Genomic DNA, 21929 nt, shown 5'->3' on the forward strand with positions numbered 1-21929 from the left:
TCTGCCTGGAAGGGAGGAGAAGAGTGGGAATGTGAGGGATATACACATGTAAGTAAAACGTAAAAATGACAAAGTAAAAGAAAGAAAAAAATTGCAAGCAAGCCATATGTTTTCTCTTATATGTGGAATATAGGCCTAATACAAATACAGCAATAATATGAAACAAGTCACACTAAGCGAAGGTCACATATGAGAGAGGAAACATAAAAGAAGGAAACTAAGAAGGTGAATATTGTGGTTGTATACTCTATACAAGAATGAACATAGAATTTTTAAGCCTTTTGAAGCCACCATAAGAAGGGGACTAAGGTATAAAGAAGAAAAATAGAGGAGATGAACCAATCGGGTTATAATACATATATACATGGAAATGTCACAAGGAAACTCCCTGTGTAGTTATTTTAAGCAAAACTGTCATTTTTTTTTTTCTTTTACAAAAACTCAGAGAACAAGAGGGCGGAACAGGTCCTGCTGCAGGGTGTGGTTGGGGGTTTGCTACCAGTAGAAGGAGGGAAGTAGTAGGGAAAGGGAGTAGGAGGGTGAATATAGTGCAAATACTATGTATACATGTATGTGAATATAAAAATGACACCTGTTGAAACTAATCCAGGAACGGGGAGAGGGCAGGATAAAGGAAAATGGTTGTGAAGGTGAATTCAAGTATGATATATTTGATACATTGTAAGAACTTTAATAAATGCCACAATGTACCCCTACCCAACACAATAAAAAATTGCAATTTAGTTAAAGAAAAGTTATAAAACCATAAGACTTAAAAATGACTTTTAGAAGTTGTTTATCCCTATTCCATTTATGGAAAAGAATCAGATAATTGGATGTATAGGTTATGTATCTTTTTAGAACAGTGGAGGATATGGTGACTTTCTAATTATACTTGAAACTATTGTCGGTAGTTCTGTCTCAAACAAATCAAAGCAAAACTATAACAAAAGAACACTTAACAATATCTGTTTTTATAAAAAGTGTTTTTCTGTGCCATGGTATGGCCAAAATAATAATTCCTACAGACTGTACAACAAACCTGAGAGCTTTCAATTATATATTAGCATACACATTCCCCTTGAATTTTAGTGAGAAGAATTATCCAAGGAGCTCACTGAAAATGGAAATCCCAGTATTCTATCCATAGATTCTAATTTTGTAGGTTTGGGGAGAGGTTCTGGAGTCTTCCTTTGTTAGAAAACTCTCTCAAGTGCTTTTAGGATGCCTGTACCACCTCTGCAGAAACATTCCACCTGGGCTTTTTAGCCTGCTGTTAGGGCAAATGCAACTCAAATGCTCACTGGTCCCTTGTTCTCCAGTACCTCTCAGAATATTTACCTCCTCTGCAAACTCAAGCTTCATCAAATTGCATCTTGTCAAAAGGATGATTAAACATTAAGATAATATGGAAAATAATTACCTGCTATTCAGATTTGTCTACAGTGTTTCAGAAATGGAAGAAAAATCCATAGAGTTTCTTTTAGGGGGGGACTTTTGGGAATAATCTAGAATTAATGATAGGCCATTTGAAGTTGTTCAAAATGTTTCAAATTGATTAACCTCAGCAATATGTCTGCATATCTTTAGGCCTTTCAAAATAAAGGTCAATGGGAAATTTAAAAAATTTGAAGGAAAATAAAAGGGGATTTTTTTCCATAAAATATATGCAGTACTTGTAGTTGAAATGAGTCACCACCTGCTCATCTGAGAGAATTAGAAAACTGAGCTGTTTTAGACTTTCTGAATGGAATGTCTCCCTGATTTCTAGAACATTCTGGGCTGAAACTCCACTAGAACTTTGTGCAATGATAAAAATTATTCTATATCTATGCTGTCTCATAGTCACAGCTAGCCACATGTGGCTATTGAGTACTTGAAGTACAGCTAGTACAATATAAGCACTGGATTTTTAAAAATTTCATTGAATTTTAATGATTTAAATTTAAATAAGCACATGTGGCTACTGGTTACTGTATTATATAGTATAGGTCTAGACACTATATTCCGAGTTCATATATAGCCATAGAATTTGCCTATACCACATCCATACAAAAATTTTTAAAAAGTCAAGACTCTTTAAAACATGGGATAATTGGATTGGAACTTATTTAATTATTTCAGGCAGTTCTTGTGGTGGTGACAACAATACTGCAATGAGATTTGGCTTCTGCCTCCAGTTAGCAGAGTTTGCTTTGGAGGAGACACTTATTTTTTGGTTCTTTATTTTCCCTAGTGGAATAAAGAGGATCTTTAAGGTCTCCCTCAACTCCAAATCTTTATGATTTAGAATAACAGCATTTCTAGCTACTTAATCAAAATATATTATTGGCTTGCTATTTTTTCACGACAGATTTCTCTTTGCATGGGTTTTTCTACTTTCATAACTTCCATTATTATATCCAGGCAGATACTCCTCAGCTTCAAATCTCTGCATATGACTTCTTACACTTATCTGTAAAACAATTTCAGAGTATCTCTTTTTCACTATTCTGCTCTTAAACTCAATGTTAGCATATCTATTATGTGTTGAATTGTGTCTTTCCTCTCCCTCCATATGAGGGAGAACTTCAGAAAATGACCATATTTGTGGACAGGGTCTTTAACAATAGTCAGTTAAAGTGAGGTTGTAGGGTGAGATTGTTCCAACATGACTGGTCTTATAAATAAGAAGAGTAGATTAGGACACAGACATGCTGAAGGAAGTCCATGTGAAGATGTAACAGGGAGAATACAGGCATGGGAAAGCCAAGAAGAGGGGACAGGCCCCACAAGAAACTAACCATTCTGCTCTCAGACGTCCAGCCTCCAGAAATGTTAGAAAATAAACATCTGTTATTTGAGCCACCCAGACTGTGGTATTTTATTATGGTTGCTTCAGTAAGCTAATATATCTAACACATTCAATTTAATGTTCTTCATCAGACTTGCCTGTTACGGAGATCTTTACATCTTTTTCCTTCAAGAGTGCAAACATTTTATCCATCCCATATTAAGGGGAAAAACCCCTCCAAATATTTGAATGAAGTGTCACATGCTTTTTAAAGCTTAGAACTTTATCTATTATTTAGTCCTTATATCCTGTTTTTGATAAATCTTGTTTTTTTCTCATCTTGCCATTTGAGATTCCATCTTATTACACTCTACTTTTCCATTTCTCTGCTTATTCTAATTAGAACTTCTAACACCTTTGTCAAGTGGTTTATGAGTTTCAGGTGAGCTATCTCTGTTACAAACTGTCATTGCTTTCTGCCTATCTTATTTACTTGAGTACAAGGTCCTTATTCTTTTGTTTTTCAGCACTATGAAGATCCTGATATTTAGCAGGTATTCTGAAACATTTGTGGGAATAAGATATGCAATAATTTAAACTCTTCAGATCCTAATTTCCTTGATGGTTATTCTTTCTCATTTTTTTTTAAGATACTCACAGTTCATTAGCATGCACTGTATGTAAGACATAGAATTTTTGACCTTGTACTTCTATTGGGATGCACACAAAGACTTAGTGCTTTCCATTTGCTGGATTGTCTCGCTGGCTAACCATTTATAAGAATAATGCATAAGCATCTGCTTGATTGTACCCTGCTATGTAATACTGATTTGAACTGAATACTGTTGTGTTATGATAACTTTGATCATTTGTTTTGATTTGAAATAATTTGGCCTTCTAAAATATATCTTTCTTTGAATTAGTCTTTCTTGAAATAAAATACATAAGAGTTGGTCAAATTGAAAGAAGTCCTAAATGAGTTTGGAAAATTAAAAATTAATATCACTTTCAGAGAGCCTGAGTTCAGTGTATTAAAATTGGATTTTATTTTAATTATAAATGTCCATTTTAGACTTATCATATGTGAGGTCTCTGAACTAAAGTTCTAAAAAATTTAATAGAAATATTAAAGGACACATGTAGTATTGGTTTCCTCTTATTTTATAATGCATTTTTTTCTTATTTAACTTGTATGTATTTCAGAAAAGAAAAGTTCTGTATGAAAATGAAGGCAGGCCTGAGTAGTAATGGTTCCTCAGTCCATGGCTTCTGAAAATTGAAAGGCACATAGGAATTTCCCCAGGAAACAGGATGAATGAGAAAATTGGACACAATAAAAAAAAGAAAAAGCCAAAACATCATCTCCCTGTTCAGTTCACATGTCAGATAATAAAAACAACAACAACAAAAATACCAGGACATAAGGACATAGAAACCATCTGCTTGAAATTGTGTTTATTCAGTATATAATTTAAGAAATCTTGAAGTGGATCTGTGCCTAACTCTACCTTTTATACTCTCAGAAAAAGGAGCAAATTCTAAGTGAGGATGAGGAGGTTTAGTTGAATTCATTATCCATTTCTGCCTTCAACATCACACTGTATTATCCAGACATGAGCATCTTCAGAGGACTTCTAATTCAGTGGTCTAATTTAACAGATGAGAATAATAGGCCCAGAGGAGTTAAGATCTGGGACAGAAGCAGCTGTTTCTTAATTCGCTTGAGTGTCATTTTACCATTTGAACAATGACAATGATTAACACTCATTTGAACTGAGTTACTGTTATGAGGATAACTGTGGTTTTTAAATACTCCCTTCCAGTTCAGTTTTGTATTCAAACAACATGAAACACGAAACGTGCTAGAACACGTTTCTAGGTACATTTCTGCTGAGATGATTGGAACTAGATTATTTAGAAATAATAATAAGGAAGTTGATGTGATTGGCAAATGAAAGGGCTAATTGAAACAAAAAACTGAAACTTAATAAGGGAAATGTTAAATTCTTCACCTTTCAATATAAAGGTTATAATTGTAATACATTGCAGATCTGCCGAGGTAAAGCCTGACAGATAAGACAAATTCTAGCAAAACTATTTTTTTTGTGTTTTGTTTTTTGGAGACATGATCTAACCATGCAGTCAAGGCTGGCTTAGACCTCTCTGGATAGTGTAGGTTAGCCTCAGACTTGATTGAGATCCTCCTACCTCTGCCTCCTAAGTGCTATGATACCAGGCATGCACCACTATGTCCAGATTAATTTAGGGTTCTTTAGATGATCTAAAGGGGAAATGCATTTCAGGTATTAGTATGTGCAGAGACATGGAGAAGGGAACAGGCATGATGCATTCATGATATTCAATGCATTGCCAAGAGCCCAACATAGTGAATTACAGAATTTTAAATGGCAGTAGAAGGGGATAAGGTTAGACTTAGAGAAATGTGTAATATTTATACTTGTCCCATTGCTTAGCTTCTCTTGGAATTTACAGATATGAAAAATAATATTTATTACACCAATATGGATTAAACAATTGAGACTGTCCCAATCAGAGATTTTCACAACTCAAACAATTAAAATGGTTTCCTTTAAAAGAGATATAAAAAAGCAACTCACACACACAAACATACACTTACACACATCGTATATATATATAAATAATGATTCCATTTAGATGAAATATCCAGAATAGCTAAATCTATAGAGACAGAAAACATCTTAGTGGTTGCCAAGGGCTGAGATGGGACTAGGAGTGACTCCTGAATGGGAACATATTTGGGAAGGAGAGGTGATGGTTGCACACTGATCTGACTATACTAAATGCATCCAAATGTGTCTTATATGAATGTCATCTCAATTAAAAATATATTGTCATGATAACTCAAAATTTAAATACAATATTTAAAAACTTCATATGCTATTAAGAATGCAGATTAAGGCCATTCTAATTTTCCTATATGTCTAGTGAGAAATATCAGGCAATTTGATTTTCTAATATAAAGCTTGCTCATCATTAACCTGGCTGAACATGAAAATAGGAGTTTTGATGAATAAAATTCGGCAACTGACATACTAAATTCTAGAAGCTTAGATAATTTAAATGAAGATAACCTTTTTCCTTTTTTCTGATGACATTTACTGACTTCAGGTCTGTATTGTTATCTTGGGGATTAATATCTTAAAATGGCATTGCATTGTTGAATGTACTGCTTTTCAAGTGACTCATAACTGAAAAAAATCCACCCAATATTATAAATGTATAAATTGATTAATGTCAGATTATCTCAGCACGTATGCTTCTTCCAGGAGGAAAGCATTCATTTTTTTTGCTTAAATATTATTATAAAAACAAAATTACAATAAATTATAAAATTATGGAAAAACATACCCAAATGTTTCCAATAGTAACACAACTATATTATTTTGTGTAGTTCCTTATTTACAGTTTTTTAAATAGAATTTTAAAGTATAGTTTTAATTTTGGTCCTCTGAGGCAAAGAGTTAAGTTTGTCATACTCATGCTCATAGCTGACTACATCAGTGCTCTGTGCAAGGCTTTCTCATTTTATTCGATTTTTTTCCCTTTCATTTCAACCCTATGTCAGTCAATTTCACACCCCCATTCATCACTCTGTTAATCTATGTTCACTGATGTATTCATATGCACATTCTGGAAAGATAAGTGTTATTTCATTAACCTGTGCTTTTAAGTTATATCAGTGGTATCATACACATCTTATTCACTATGCTCTATATTTTTAAAGTATTTTATAGCACTATCCTTTCTGCTCTTTAATTTCCCTCTTGAGACTTTTATTTCAACAAGTATAATTTTCAAACTCACTATCTCCAAATATTACCTCCTTATGGATTTTCTTTCTTAATATTTCTAACACTGTCCTGTATTCCTTTGAGTATTTTAATTTTTATTTTAAACTTTTTACTTAAAATTCTCATTTAATTCTGTTCATTAGTTTGGTCTCCTCTGCTACAGAATGTTGAGCTTGCTACCTTCCTTCTATCTTACAGCTTCTGCTCTTTCTGTTGAATTTGAGGAGCAGATTTGGAGAGGTACTTTAGGGTGGAGAGCTCTTTGTTACCCTTTGGGCTAGACCACTGTGTCTTTCCATCCTTTCTTCCTTCATGCTCTCAGTAATCCACTCTACTTCTCCTCCAGGGCCTGGTTCTTTTGTGAGAGCTGCCTTCCTTAGATCTTGTCATCCAGACTAGTTCTTTGTTATCCATGGGGATCATCAGCCATGCTTGTTAAAGCATGGGGGCCTGGGCACCCTTCCCCAGAGTTTCCACTAGCAAGGAAGAGGAGAGTATTTGCATTCCTTATCAGTCACCAGATGCTGCTGATCTTGCTGACAGGAAGCTCACACTGAGAGCTACTGGTTTAGACAATGGGATCAAAGAAGAGTAAGAAACAAAAGAGGTTTTGATCCCCCCCACCTGTAGCTATTGTTTTTTTGCTACTTCTACTTCACATATACTCTGTACATTCATTCCCCCCCACCTGTAGCTATTGTTTTTTTGCTACTTCTACTTCACATATACTCTGTACATTCATGCTTCACATATACACTGAAATCTCTGGCCAGCTCTGGATGATCCTCATGCTGCTATGTTGGTAATTGGGTAGATTATAATCCAGGACCAGGTGACCTGGTCAAGGCATAAGAAGGAAATGCTCCCCAGATCATGATTTTGGAACTTCTTCTATTCTAAACACTACTTTCCTGTTCATTCTCCCTCACCTGACTGCTGGGATCTCAGAGGTTCTTCACCCAAAAGGGCTCAGGAAAGGAATGAATAGTCAAGACACAAATCAAGAGGACCAGAAGGCTGATGACCAACTGGCAATTTTTTTATATTTGCATCAGGCTTATAACAGTACAAAGCAGAAATTATACAATGCAAGGAGAACTTCTATGCCTGGGAAACAATGCCCTCTACTTGAGAAACAATGTCCTTGCTCCAACCTCCCTGGTTTCATAAAGGAAACAGACCTCCCTAGTTTCACCTAGTTTCGCCTAGTTTCACATACACAAAACCGGGGCCTGGTTGCCAAGGGCATGTACCCTGTTTCTGACCTTTCATAAACAAATACCTTAAGGTTAATGTTCCTTTTCTCCAGACAAAGGGAGGCACTCCATGTTCCCTCAAAACCCCAGTGAGAGACATGGTACATCTGCAGTCTCTGATCTTGTCAGATTGCAGCTCATGGCTCCCAACACCTAACTTCAACCGAACCAACTTCTGAGCTCTTTACAGTTTCTTTCTCTATAGCTGACCAATCTCCTTCTCATTTGTGTAGATCATTTTTTAAGCACAGGGCCAGAGCCAGCATCTCCTGGTAGATGGCCATCTTGTTGGGGACTCTAGAAAATTTTAGTTTTTTTTAAAAGAGCACACCTACAGTTTTTCAATTTTTTTGTTGTCTACTTAGCACCTATCATTGTACCTTATGGTTTATAATTATTATACATAATGAGAATGATGATTGCAGAATAATACATTACTTGGATAAACTATATATCATTTAATTATCTTCTGTTGGACATTTGGAATTTTTTTCCTTGTCACGACATTATTAATAGCATTAAATGGATTAACTTTTCATGGCTGTAAAAGGATTGTTAGACACCTTCCCTTTTTATTTTCTTTTGTTTCTCAGTTTTCTGAAAGAGTTAATATAGCTTCCAAAAGTGCTTTAAGTTCTGGGAGAATCTGGTTCTTGGTATCTGATTCATTTTCTGTGTGGGTGTTGTACTGCTTTAACCTTGTCACTGACAGAAAGTTCAGATTTCATTCTCATACTGTAGAGAGAAAAAGACATCTGTCCTTGCAGTTCTTTCTGACTGAAGCATTTGCCCTCAGACAATAATTATACATGATTTTCCATCAACACATACTGGTACTTGCTGGTGTCAGTTCTCCTCTGGATTGAAATCGCAATTTCTTTTGTTTGTCCAGGCTATTTTAAATGATGCAGGTTTTATTTAAAATGCACATGTTGTGATCCAGATCCATCCTGTCATGATTTGGTCATGATTGTTCTAGCATCCAGTATAGTTGAAGCAATCAAATGGAGAAAATGCCTTTCTTTTCCAACTTATTTGGCCAAAAGGAATGTTCAGATAATGAGATTTTAGTTTTTATATAAACCCATAGCAATTTGGAAAGCTGCATCTGAAAATAGATTAATGAATCATCATGGGAGGAAACCCAAGAACACTTCATTTTAAAAAAGGATGCAGCTTCTCCTGCAGGCCTTGCACATCAACAAAGCTGGGGGCCATGAGAAACAGTCATACATTCCAGTTTGCATTTCTGATTCCAGGTTTTCATTGTGTATCTCATGGTTTCAGTTTCATTTGCTGCCCCTATGCATTTTTTTTTTTTACTTTTATTTTTATTTTTTTTTCATTTTTCTTTTATTATTCATATGTGCATACAAGGCTTGGTTCATTTCTCCCCCCTGCCCCCACCCCCTCCCTTACCACCCACTCCACCCCCTCCCGCTCCCCCCCCTCAATACCCAGCAGAAACTATTTTGCCCTTATCTCTAATTTTGTTGTAGAGAGAGTATAAGCAATAATAGGAAGGAACAAGGGGTTTTGCTGGTTGAGATAAGGATAGCTATACAGAGCATTGACTCACATTGATTTCCTGTGCATGGGTGTTACCTTCTAGGTTAATTCTTTTTGATCTAACCTTTTCTCTAGTACCTGTTCCCCTTTTCCTATTGGCCTCAGTTGCTTTAAGGTATCTGCTTTAGTTTCTCTGCATTAAGGGCAACAAATGCTAGCTAGTTTTTTAGGTGTCTTTCCTATCCTCACCCCTCCCTTGTGTGCTCTCGCTTTTATCATGTGCTCATAGTCCAATCCCCTTGTTGTGTTTGCCCTTGATCTAATGTCCACATATGAGGGAGAACATACGATTTTTGGTCTTTTGGGCCAGGCTAACCTCACTCAGAATGATGTTCTCCAGTTCCATCCATTTACCAGCGAATGATAACATTTCGTTCTTCTTCATGGCTGCATAAAATTCCATTGTGTATAGATACCACATTTTCTTAATCCATTCGTCTGTGCTGGGGCATCTTGGCTGTTTCCATAACTTGGCTATTGTGAATAGTGCCGCAATAAACATGGATGTGCAGGTGCCTCTGGAGTAACAGTCTTTTGGGTATATCCCCAAGAGTGGTATTGCTGGATCAAATGGTAGATCAATGTCCAGCTTTTTAAGTAGCCTCCAAATTTTTTTCCAGAGTGGTTGTACTAGTCTACATTCCCACCAACAGTGTAAGAGGGTTCCTTTTTCCCCGCATCCTCGCCAACACCTGTTGTTGGTGGTGTTGCTGATGATGGCTATTCTAACAGGGGTGAGGTGGAATCTTAGTGTGGTTTTAATTTGCATTTCCTTTATTGCTAGAGATGGTGAGCATTTTTTCATGTGTTTTCTGGCCATTTGAATTTCTTCTTTTGAGAAAGTTCTGTTTAGTTCACATGCCCATTTCTTTATTGGTTCATTAGTTTTGGGAGAATTTAGTTTTTTAAGTTCCCTGTATATTCTGGTTATCAGTCCTTTGTCTGATGTATAATTGGCAAATATTTTCTCCCACTCTGTGGGTGTTCTCTTCAGTTTAGAGACCATTTCTTTTGATGAACAGAAGCTTTTTAGTTTTATGAGGTCCCATTTATCTATGCTATCTCTTAGTTGCTGTGCTGCTGGGGTTTCATTGAGAAAGTTCTTACCTATACCTACTAACTCCAGAGTATTTCCTACTCTTTCTTGTATCAACTTAAGAGTTTGGGGTCTGATATTAAGATCCTTGATCCATTTTGAGTTAATCTTGGTATAGGGTGATATACATGGATCTAGTTTCAGTTTTTTGCAGACTGCTATCCAGTTTTCCCAGCAGTTTTTGTTGAAGAGGCTGCTATTTTTCCATCGTATATTTTTAGCTCCTTTGTCAAAGATAAGTTGCTCATAGTTGTGTGGCTTCATATCTGGATCCTCTATTCTGTTCCACTGGTCTTCATGTCTGTTTTTGTGCCAGTACCATGCTGTTTTTATTGTTATTGCTTTGTAATATAGTTTGAAGTCAGGTATTGTGATACCTCCTGCATTGTTCTTTTGACTGAGTATTGCCTTGGCTATTCGTGGCCTCTTGTGTTTCCATATAAATTTAACAGTAGATTTTTCAATCTCTTTAATGAATGTCATTGGAATTTTGATGGGAATTGCATTAAACATGTAGATTACTTTGGGGAGTATGGACATTTTTACTATGTTGATTCTACCAATCCATGAGCATGGGAGATCTCTCCACTTTCTATAGTCTTCCTCAATCTCTTTCTTCAGAAGTGTATAGTTTTCCTTGTAGAGGTCTTTCACATCTTTTGTTAGGTTTACACCTAGGTATTTGATTTTGTTTAAGGCTATTGTAAATGGAATTGTTTTCATACATTCTTTTTCCGTTTGCTCATTGTTAGTGTATAGAAATGCTAATGATTTTTCTATGTTGATTTTATATCCTGCTACCTTGCTATAGCTATTGATGATGTCTAGAAGCTTCTGAGTAGAGTTTTTTGGGTCTTTAGGGTATAGGATCATGTCGTCTGCAAATAGGGATATTTTGACAGTTTCTTTACCTATTTGTATTCCTTTTATTCCTTCTTCTTGCCTAATTGCTCTGGCTAGGAATTCCAGTACTGTGTTGAATAGGAGTGGAGATAGTGGGCATCCTTGTCTGGTTCCTGATTTTAGAGGGAATGATTTTAATTTTTCTCCGTTAAGTATAATGCTGGCTGTAGGTTTGTCATATATAGCTTTTATAATGTCGAGGAACTTTCCTTCTATTCCTAGTTTTCTTAGAGCTTTTATCATGAAATGATGTTGGATCTTATCAAAGGCTTTTTCTGCATCTATTGAGATGATCAAGTGGTTTTTGTCTTTGCTTCTGTTAATGTGGTTTATTACGTTTATTGATTTTCGTATGTTGAACCACCCCTGCATCCCTGGGATGAAGCCTACCTGGTCGTGGTGAATAATCTTTTTGATGTGTTGCTGAATTCGATTTGCCATTATTTTGTTGAGGATTTTTGCATCAATGTTCATTAAGGAGATTGGCCTATAGTTCTCCTTTTTGGAGGTGTCTTTGCCTGGTTTTGGGATAAGTGTAATAGTGGCTTCATAAAATGTGTTTGGCAGTTTTCCTTCCCTTTCTATTTCATGGAACAGTTTAAGGAGGGTTGGTATCAGTTCTTCTTTAAAGGTCTGATAGAATTCAGCAGAGAATCCATCAGGTCCTGGACTTTTCTTTTTGGGGAAACTCTTGATTGCTGCTTCAATTTCATTTTGTGTTATAGGTCTATTCAGGTGATTAATTTCCTCTTGGTTCAGTTTTGGATGATCATATGTATCTAGAAATCTGTCCATTTCTTTTAGATTTTCAAATTTATTTGAATATAGGTTCTCAAAGTAGTCTCTGATGATTTCCTGGACTTCCATGGTGTTTGTTGTTGCTGCCCCTATTCATGTCCAGCTGTCCTTCCCAACTACTCACCCTGCCAAGCTCCAGATACATTAGGCCCAACATCAGTTATAGAGTCAAGAACCTCACCTGGACCTCTTCATGAGACCACACAATGACGTAAGGGCCAGTTCATATAATCAATCTCTATGAACTATAAAAAATAAAAATTAAAAAGAATGTTAATGGTCATTTCTGTCTGTCTCTTACCCAGAAGAAAACTTATTGATCATATGCCAAAGGTCTATCATTTTTTGAGCTTACTTGTGGATTAGAAATTTATTTTTTTCCAGCTCATTTTAAAATTTATCATATATTAATAACACAAGGGAATTTTATTGTGATAATTTCCTACATATTTACAATTTACCTTGAACAAGTTCATCCCCTCCAATATATTTCTATTACCTCTCCCTCTCTTCTCCCACTTTTCAAAGTGCTTGGTGGATTTTATTACGCTATCTTCATATACATATACCATACTTCCATCCTCTTCACCTTTCAGGTATCCTTTCCTGTCCCTCTCCCCCTTCCTGCTGATACCTCAGGCAGTCTCCCATGTACATTCATGTCCTGTAATTGTGTGGAATGAGCTGAGGTGCCCAACAAATGAATGGTCAATCAGTTTTGATTGGACCTTTTCCATGTTTAGAAGATCCTTATCTCATCAGAGAACCCATTTATTCTTGGAAAACTGTAATGAAAAGTCCTGCTGGCTGTGGTAGTATACACCTGTATTCAGTCAGAGACTGTGACCTCTGCAGTCAGGAGGCAAGAGGGAGCATAAGTTTGAGCCAGCTTGGGATACGTAGTAAACTTGTCTCAAAACAAACAACCAACCAAAAAAACCCCAAAGCTCTGCTTTCTTTCTTTTTTTTTTTTTTTGAATCCATACCCAGCTTTACTGGTTTCCTTTTGGATCATACAGAATTCAGTGTGTCCCTCCTTGCATAGTTCTTCAAATGTTTAAAGACATTTATTTCATCTGGTAGTCTTCTCATTTCTTTCATCTTTAAGATAAAAATATTTAGGTTGTCTAGGCTTTTATTTATTTATTTGGTTGTCTTTCTCTCCCAATTCCAGATGATGTCTACCCCTAATCATTTCAAATACTTTCCTGGATATTTTCCACTTTGTTAATGTTCTTAAATAAGAATTCTGGAGCAGAACATAGGGGTTCACAGACATAGAGTAATCACTTTATGTTCCTGTGGTCCATACTTGAGATACATGGCTTTACATATAGCCTAGAGTTCTTTTCCAAAGTATATTATAGTGCAGGATTTCTCTGTAATATATGTAAAGGCATATTATTTCCAAGAGTCTTATCCTAGAACATAATAACTGAAAGATGGAACCTTTGTTATGAGAGTACTATTTAACTTGGTCATTTTATAAGAGTTTTGTCATAAAACTACATGCTTTCAATTGGAATATAATTTAAACAGTAGATAAAAGATTATTATTTATACCTTAGAGTTAATCTTTAATTGAAGTTTGAATTTCATGATTGAAAATGGGAGAAAAATAAAATAGAAAAAAGAATTTTTTAATATATTGTAGCTAAAAATATAGGCAATCTTGTTTGTTAAGATTTGTAAAGAATATAAGATTTAGACTAAAATAAATTTTACACATAATACCCTTCTAACTATACAAGTGACTTCCCACTCCTAATTCATCTCAACTACCTGGGAATAATTTGTATCTTCAAAGCTTACTTGAGAAGTTTTTCTACTTTTTAAAAACATTTTTAAAATTTTCTTTATTTCTTTTTCTTCTCTAGTTCCTATTATGTATAGATAATGTTGAATATTTTGATTGGGTTCAATCAAGTTTTCTATTTAATAGAAAACAAAATCAGTTAATATTTAGTGACATTTATTATTCAAGTTAACAAGAGTCAATGTAGGAATATCTAAAGATAAAAGAATAAAAATCTGTGATATACTTAGTAGTCTATCTTTTTATATGAATAATTATATTTAAAATTTTTTAAATAGTTAAATTTGCATAAAAATGTATAAGGCATGGGTATGTGCATGTGTTTTCTTTTTCCCAGAGTCTTGACTTTTGTGGTAATTTCTCCCCCTTCCCTGTTTTTTTTTTGGTTTTACTAATTATGTATACATGAAGAATAGATTGCTCAGTTTTATCTATTTTCGGCTTTAGTATAAAAGCCGTCCTATTTTATATGTTTTTCTATGACTTGCTACTTTTGTCCAACATTATGCTTGTGTGATACATCCACATGGATGTGTGAACAGTGCATTTCATTTATTTTTAAAGTTCTGTGGCTATACGATGATCTGTTTATTCAATCACTGTTGATAAGTAATTAGATTTTTTCCTATTTTTGCTTTTTCTGTTTGTTTTATTTTTTATCTATCACAGACAATGCTGTTAGGTATATTTTTCATATGTCAAGTGGTACACAGGTGTAAGGGATTTCCACTGTGTAAATCCAAAACTGGAGGTGCTGCGTTGTAAGGTATGTGACTGTTTAATGGTAGTAAGTTAAGCCCAACAATTTTACAAATAATTTTGTCAGTAATATATGAAAACTCTTCTTACTCCCCATCCTTTTAAATAGTTGATTTTGTCAGACATTAAACATTTTTGCCCATGGGAGGATATGTCTTGTGGTTCATCATGATTCTAATTTGCAAGTCTGATTACTGATCTCGAGTATTTGCAAATGTTTATTGGTCATTGAAAATGTCCTTTTATTGAAGTACCTAAGTGAGTTATCTTTTCATCCATACTTCATAGACAGAATAATATTCTTGGCATTACTCATTTATTGTTAAGAACGATACAAATATCCTTTGCTAGTAGATTTTTACTACATTCAATATTTTTTGAATTGAAGTCCTTGAGTTTAAAGCAGTTGACTATATCAGTCTTTTCCTTTTTGGTTAGTGCAATTTGAATATTGAGGCCTGTTTAAAAATTTCTTCTTTACTCTTAAGGCATGAAAATATTATTTTCCATTATATTTAAAAAGGTTTATTGCTTTGTCTTTAATTACAATACCTTTTTGAATGCCGGGAAATATATCCATCTGTGTTACATATGGATAAATTAAAAACAGAAATATTCACATTTTTTATCCTAAGCATAGGACATTTATGGAAGAGACTTATGTATACTGCTTTAAGCAATTGATAAATTATAATCTATTTCTGAAGTTGGCTAATTTTTTCACTATTATTTTAACTGATTAGAAAAAAAACTAAAACAAATATTTGAATCCTCTATTTTTTGTTACATTCACAAAGCGAAATAATTTCTGGAGAGCTAGGAAATATATTTCCAAACTGAATAGGGCAGAACATCTTTTGAAGATTCCAGAGCATCAAGATTTCACTTGGGTATACCTAAATACTTTTTGATGTTATGTTGAAAACCAGAACATCTGACAATAGGTTATTACTTCTGAAAGGGAACTTCTCATAGTTTTAAATAAAACTATGAATAGTTAGCATTTTTATTCAGATGATAAATAATTTTCCCTCAGTATAAAAAGCAATTTTAATTTCATGAAGCTATTTCTCATAAAAGTTTAGTATGGTCTCTTATAATTTGGTGTCATGTCTAACTTTCCCTAACCCCAAATCACAAATATTTCCTGCTAGGCTTTCTTACAGAATTTTATAGATTCTGCTGTTATAGTGAGTCTGTGGTCCATTTTGAGTTCATTTTTGTGTAGGTGTAAGAAATGGGGTTCAACTTCATCCTTTTGCATGTGAATATCCTGTTGTTCTGGTACCATTTGTTGAAAAGATTGTTCTTTCTCCACTGAATTATTCTGTTACCCTCGTTGGAGATAAATTAACTGTAAATTCAACCATTTATTTTTGAATCTTTTACCCTATTGATCAATTTGTCTGCTTTTATTACCACATTACTTTTATCACTATAGCTTTGTTGTTAAGTTTGGGATCAGTAAGTGGCAGTCTTCCAATCTTGTTCTTCTTTCTCAAGATTGTTTTAGTCATTCTGGTATTGAACCAGGTGCCTTGTCCATGCTAGGTAAGTGCTCTACCACTGAACTACACCCCCAGCCCTCTTTTAGCTATCTTATTGTCTTATGTTTTTCATATTAATGTTAGGATAGGCTTTAGGATTCTCACAAGAAAGTTAGTTGGGATTTTCATAGGACTTGTATTGAATCTGTGCATCAATTTAGGGATTATTATACTATTAAACTGTCTCACTCATAAATATCTCTTTCCATTCATTTAAGGCTTCTTTTATTTCATTCAACAAATTTTTTATAGTTTTCAGAGTGAAAGTTTGTCTTCTGTTAAATTTGTTCCCAAGCATTTTATTCTTTTTGATACTATTGTAAATGGAATTTTTCCTAGTTTCCTGTTTGTATAATTCATTGTTAGTGAATAGGAATACAATTGAATTTTTATCCTGAGCTCAATTATTATCTATAATATTTTTTGTGGATCTATTGTGTTTTCTGTATACAAGATCTTGCCATCTGCAAATAGTTTTTCAATATGATGCCTTTTATTTATTTATTTTTCGGCCCTATTACTGTGGCTAGGACTTCCTGTACAATGTTGAATAGAAGTGGCAAAAGTAGACATTCTTGTCTTATTTCTGCTCTTGGAGGGAAATCATCCAGTCCTTCACTATTAATCATGATGCTAAGTATGCTCTGATGAGTTTTTTCATCACAAAAGTGTATGCATTTTGTGAATTGCTGTTTCTGCACTATGCTTTGAGAATATATTTCCCTCTTTATTGTAGTGATATGGTGGATTATATTAATTGATCTTCAGATGTTCAAGCAACCTTGCATTTACTTTAAAAAAGTTGTTAGATTTAGTTTGCTAGTATTTTTATGAGGAGTTTTACAACTTATATTCATAAGGGATTTGGTCCATAGTTTTCTTATGATGCTTTCATGTGGTTTTGCTACCAGATTAGACCTTATGGAGAGTTGGGAGGTCATCTTATTTCTCCTATTTTATGGAAAAGGTTATGGAGGATTAGTATTAATTCTTTAAATATTTGATAGACTTCACTGAGGGAGTCGTCTGGTACTGTAGGATGTTGTAAAATTATTAATTATTTATCTTTACTTGTTATAGGTCTATTTAGATTTTAATTTTTTTCATCAGTCATTTTGCTAGTTTATGTCTGTTCCCTCCCTCTTTTCTTCCCTCTCTGCCTCTTTCCTTTCCTTCCTTCCTTCCTTCTTTCTTCTTTTTGCTGGGGATTGAATCCAAGGCCTTACATGTGCTAGAAGCCACTCTAAAACTCTGTATTCCCTGCTTCTAGTTTATATCTTTTTTGGAATTTTTCCATCTCATGTAAAGTATTGGATTAACATGTGTATTAATTCTTAAGGGATATTTTCTTCATGATATTTTGAAGTTGAATGAGGGCTTTCAATAGAGTTTTGCAAAAAATTACCAAATCCAATCCAAAGGTCTACATTAAATTTATAATCCCATCATGACTATAAATCAGAATTTTTCTTTATGAAGTACTTGTTATTATTCTAGGCTATACAGAAGATGACCAAGGAGCAAGAAGAAAAGCTTGCATTCAGTAGGTTTCTGCTCAGGAGCTTTTGTTTCCTGATTCCCACAATTGTGGGAGGCTCTAAGAAGACCAGTTTTATGACTATATTGGGCTGGGTGTAGGCAGGCAATAGTATTGTGCTGTCTTCATGGAGGGATTCTTTTTTTAAAATTTTATTTTAGATTGACATATATAGAGAAAGGCATCTTTTCATCAGATTTTTCATGCAAAATATGTGTACTTCTTTGGGTTACAAAAATGCATCTTACCCAGGCTTGGCTTCCAGTATGGCTTGGGAATATGGAGTCTCCAGATCAATCTTATTGCCTTAGACACTTAGTAGGGTGAGAGCAGGTGCGCTTTATTCTCTATTTTAATCCCATTTTAGTTGTGTTGCCTTTACCAAGAGGGTATCTAATATTATAACAATTGGTCTTAATTCTTAAAAACCATGTCTAAAGTAAAATGTGGAGGAGGTGTCATAGACATAATTAATTTCAGAACTATGAATTAGGAATACTACTGAGGCAAATATTGATGCCCTACAATACTTTTTTCTTTAAAATATCAAGAGCCTTGTCATTTAGACAATGCTCAGTGTACCAACAGTATTGGCATTACCTGGACACAGAACTGCACAAATCTCAAACCTTACCCAAATGCTCTTAATAAAAGTTTTCATGTTAAGATATCCAAATCATTTCTAAGCATAATGATATCCACCTCCCAGAATCTGTGGGATCTCTGCATCTTCTCTTAAAATCTCTGCACTGGATTTAGTCCATAAAGGGGAATCTTTGAACATTGTTGTTTGCTACAGTTCAGAAATAGTGATTAATACACTAACAAGCACTTGCAAAAACACCTGAGACTGAAATAATCACATGATTACAGCCAGGTAGTCTTTCCAAGGTGAGTATTAACTCATATCCCCAAGGCAAAGTTATCATGGGAAGACCCTTTTAGATGCATGGGAAATGCTGATCCTTCAGGGCTTAATCTTTAGTGTCTGGGGCATTATAAAGAATCCTTGCATTTTCTCACCTATTTAGTTTGCAAGGAAGTAGCCTAAATTCTCTAGGAAATGCAAAATAACTTTCATGTACAATAGAAGGGTTTTAATTTTCTTGTTTCTGTGATAATCTTTTTTTTTTCTGGATTTTTGGAACAAGGTCTTGCTTTGTAGCCCGGGCTGACCTAGAACTCAGGTCAGCCCAGGTGATTATATTATAGCCCAGGTGATTCTTCTGCCTCAACATCCCAAGTGCTGAGGCTATGCACTACCATACCCGCTCTGTGATACTTTTCCAATTTCTCTCAGCTTGTGCTCTTTGCCTGTTTTATTAATATTTGATTGTCTTGGTCACATCTGCCCATGTGTTACCTGCCTGAGGAAGAAACATCCAGAGTGAAACTTTCTGGCCACAGCTAAACAGCTGATGCCAATTATGCAGAGTCAATTAGTGCTTAGATAAAGTAATAGATTCCAGAGACTTTGAGAGCCTAGCATGTGAGATTCAAGGGTGGTGAGCCAGGAAGCTGACCAGGAGTAAACTCTAGGGGTGAGTAAAAAGGTGGGATGTGTAGAGTCTCCTTTGGATTCTTCTCAACTAGAGAATTTAATTTCAATCCTTTTAAAATCAAGATTCTGGTTTTCAAGACCTTTTGTTCAGGGAACCTCAACTTTCAGACAATTGTTTGTGAATGGTCCACAGTTTCATTAGGGATTATTGTGCTGAGTTGCCTTGTGTCAATAAGCTTGCTGGGAAATTTATTCTAGTGTTTGCAAAGGAGGAAAGAGGTCCTGGAAGCTAGAAATAAGTTGACCTAATTACTAGTATTGAGTGAAGAGAGGCTGGGAGCCAGGTCACTTTTATATCCATTCTGGATGAGGTTTTCTCAGTAACTGTTCAGTTTGAAAATGTTTGTGAAGAAATCATTGTTTTAATTTCACAGATGTATGCCTAGGTATATAGAATGCTAAGCATTTTTTGTGCCATAGACTAGAAGATCTTTCAGTGTGGTCATCCAGTTCATGGCTTTCTGTTTGTAGAACTCAGTAGAGGAATAATATTTGAAAATATTTTTGTGATTTTTTTTAAACTAAGAAAGTAGATTTCTACTTCATTTGGATATATTGAATGAAGGGTAATTTCCCAAAGTGAATGAGCTTTAAAGATAAGAATGTATTTAGAAGGCCTTTTCATTTTGTTATTTATGAGTGAATTATTTAATCTAATGCTGGTTTATGGTTCTCACACGAGACTTATTTAGGCAAAATCTTGAAGACATCTTGGAACTGGCTTTTGTTCTAGCTTACTTTGTGTCCATACATTTGACATAATCTAAATGTATTTATATCTATGTTTCATCCCAGCTCAGGGTAATAAAATTATTCTATTATCTGATCCTTGTATCATACCATCAGTGACTTGATGAGGGGAGTGGGGACAGGAGAGGAGATCTTTACACCTTTTGTGAGCCCAGCTCAAACCTGGGTGATTCTAGGCCTGTAATTTTTGCAAATAAATTTTCCACAGCTGCCTAGGAAGGAATACAGAAGTATACTGCTAAAGTGAATAGGTGTAGTTAGAAGACAGGGGAAGGGAGAAGAGGCTAATGTATAAATGACTCAGTTCTTACTCCTGTCTGGCCTTTCAGTAGAATGCATCATTCTGAAAATATTGCAATAGTGTTAGGAGTTTAAACTTTTTTCTTTCTCTACCTTGTATCTTTTAGCTTCTGAATCTCAGGCTTGAAAGGAGACTAAATTTTCTTTTAGAAAAATTTTGTGTGTGTGTGTGGTGTGCAGTTTAAATCTATTGTAGGACTATCTTCTCCAGATATCTGTTTGGTAAATTCTCCTCCCTTACTCAGCCAGCTTTCTCAGAATTGAGGAATGCCAGGGTAACCACTTATTTATCTGTTCAGGGAAAGCCTCTATGCTGCTCTGGACATGTCCAAGGCTCTGGCACTACTATTTCAACATCTGCATCTTGACTGCTTGCCTGTTCACCTGACCAAGTCCCTTTCTCTTACTCTGCCCACATCCCTTTTGATTCTCGGCTTTCACATCCCATGCACTCATCTCAGGTCCTTCCATGTTATTCTAGCTCTACCGATATTGTACAAATAGTGTTCAGAGAGTCTCATTTACTTGACATCCATGGCTATTTATACTAGTTACTGAAAAAAACGTTATAATATGTGTTTAGTTACTATTTTTCTCTAGTTCCAGTAATTAAAAGATGTAGATTTTTTAAACTACAGAAACTAAGGAGTTTAAGGAGAATGATTGATACAGTATTAAGGATCATTTGGAGGGATAAAACAGCCAATTTTCCATGTTATATTTTGGCTTTTGAAGATATGATTTTCCAGTGGATGTGTTATTTTGTATTCTACTCTGTTTTCCAAGTAATTATAATTTCTGTAAATTGACATATTATATAAATGAACTCAATGTTTTTTTTTTAATTTTTATTTTTTTATTATTCATATGTGCATTACAATGCTTGGGTCATTTTCATATATATGTATATGAGCAATTCATTCTCATAGAATACTTAGGTTAATTTCAATTTCCTTCCATCCTTCTTTCTTTTATTAGACATATATTTGGAACATATCTCTTGTTAATGTAGGTTTGGCTTTTGTTAAACATATTTCCTTAGAAATCATTTCTATGAATAGGTTTTTGGGTAAAAGAACATGAACATAAATGTCTTTATAAATGAAAGAAAAAATTTAAAACTTTTAATGCTACCAACTATGTAAGTTTGTGAAAATTTTATGAAGGCTTTGAGCACTGATATTTTAATTTAAAATATATTTTAGTATTTTGATATGTTTATGTTATTAGCTTGTTTGCTTTGTTTTCTTTTCTTCCTATCTTCTCCTTCCTTCCTTCCTTCCTTTCTTCCTTCCCATTGGGATTTGAACCCAGGGATTTGAACATGATAAGCATTTGCTCTACAATGGAGTTATATGCCTACCACTTTCAAAGTAGAATGTTTTCTACTTTGTGTTACTCTTTGTATGGATTCTGCATTTCTCTTCTCCC

At 34.7% G+C, this 21929-nt stretch overlaps 1 protein-coding gene and 1 long non-coding RNA gene across 10 annotated transcripts in view; one reads left to right on the forward strand and one right to left on the reverse strand.

Moving 5' to 3' along the window:
- LOC109699265 (nonsense-mediated mRNA decay factor SMG5-like) overlaps positions 1-21929 on the forward strand; it is a 121040-nt gene that overhangs the window by 93876 nt on the left and 5235 nt on the right. The gene's annotated exons all lie outside the window — the stretch shown is intronic.
- The window catches only part of LOC141421717 (uncharacterized), a 33913-nt gene that overhangs the window by 9507 nt on the left and 2477 nt on the right, over positions 1-21929 (reverse strand). The window lies entirely within an intron of this gene.

Source organism: Castor canadensis, chromosome 3 (genome assembly GCF_047511655.1).
Source record: "Castor canadensis chromosome 3, mCasCan1.hap1v2, whole genome shotgun sequence".
NCBI classification, from domain to species: domain Eukaryota; kingdom Metazoa; phylum Chordata; class Mammalia; order Rodentia; family Castoridae; genus Castor; species Castor canadensis.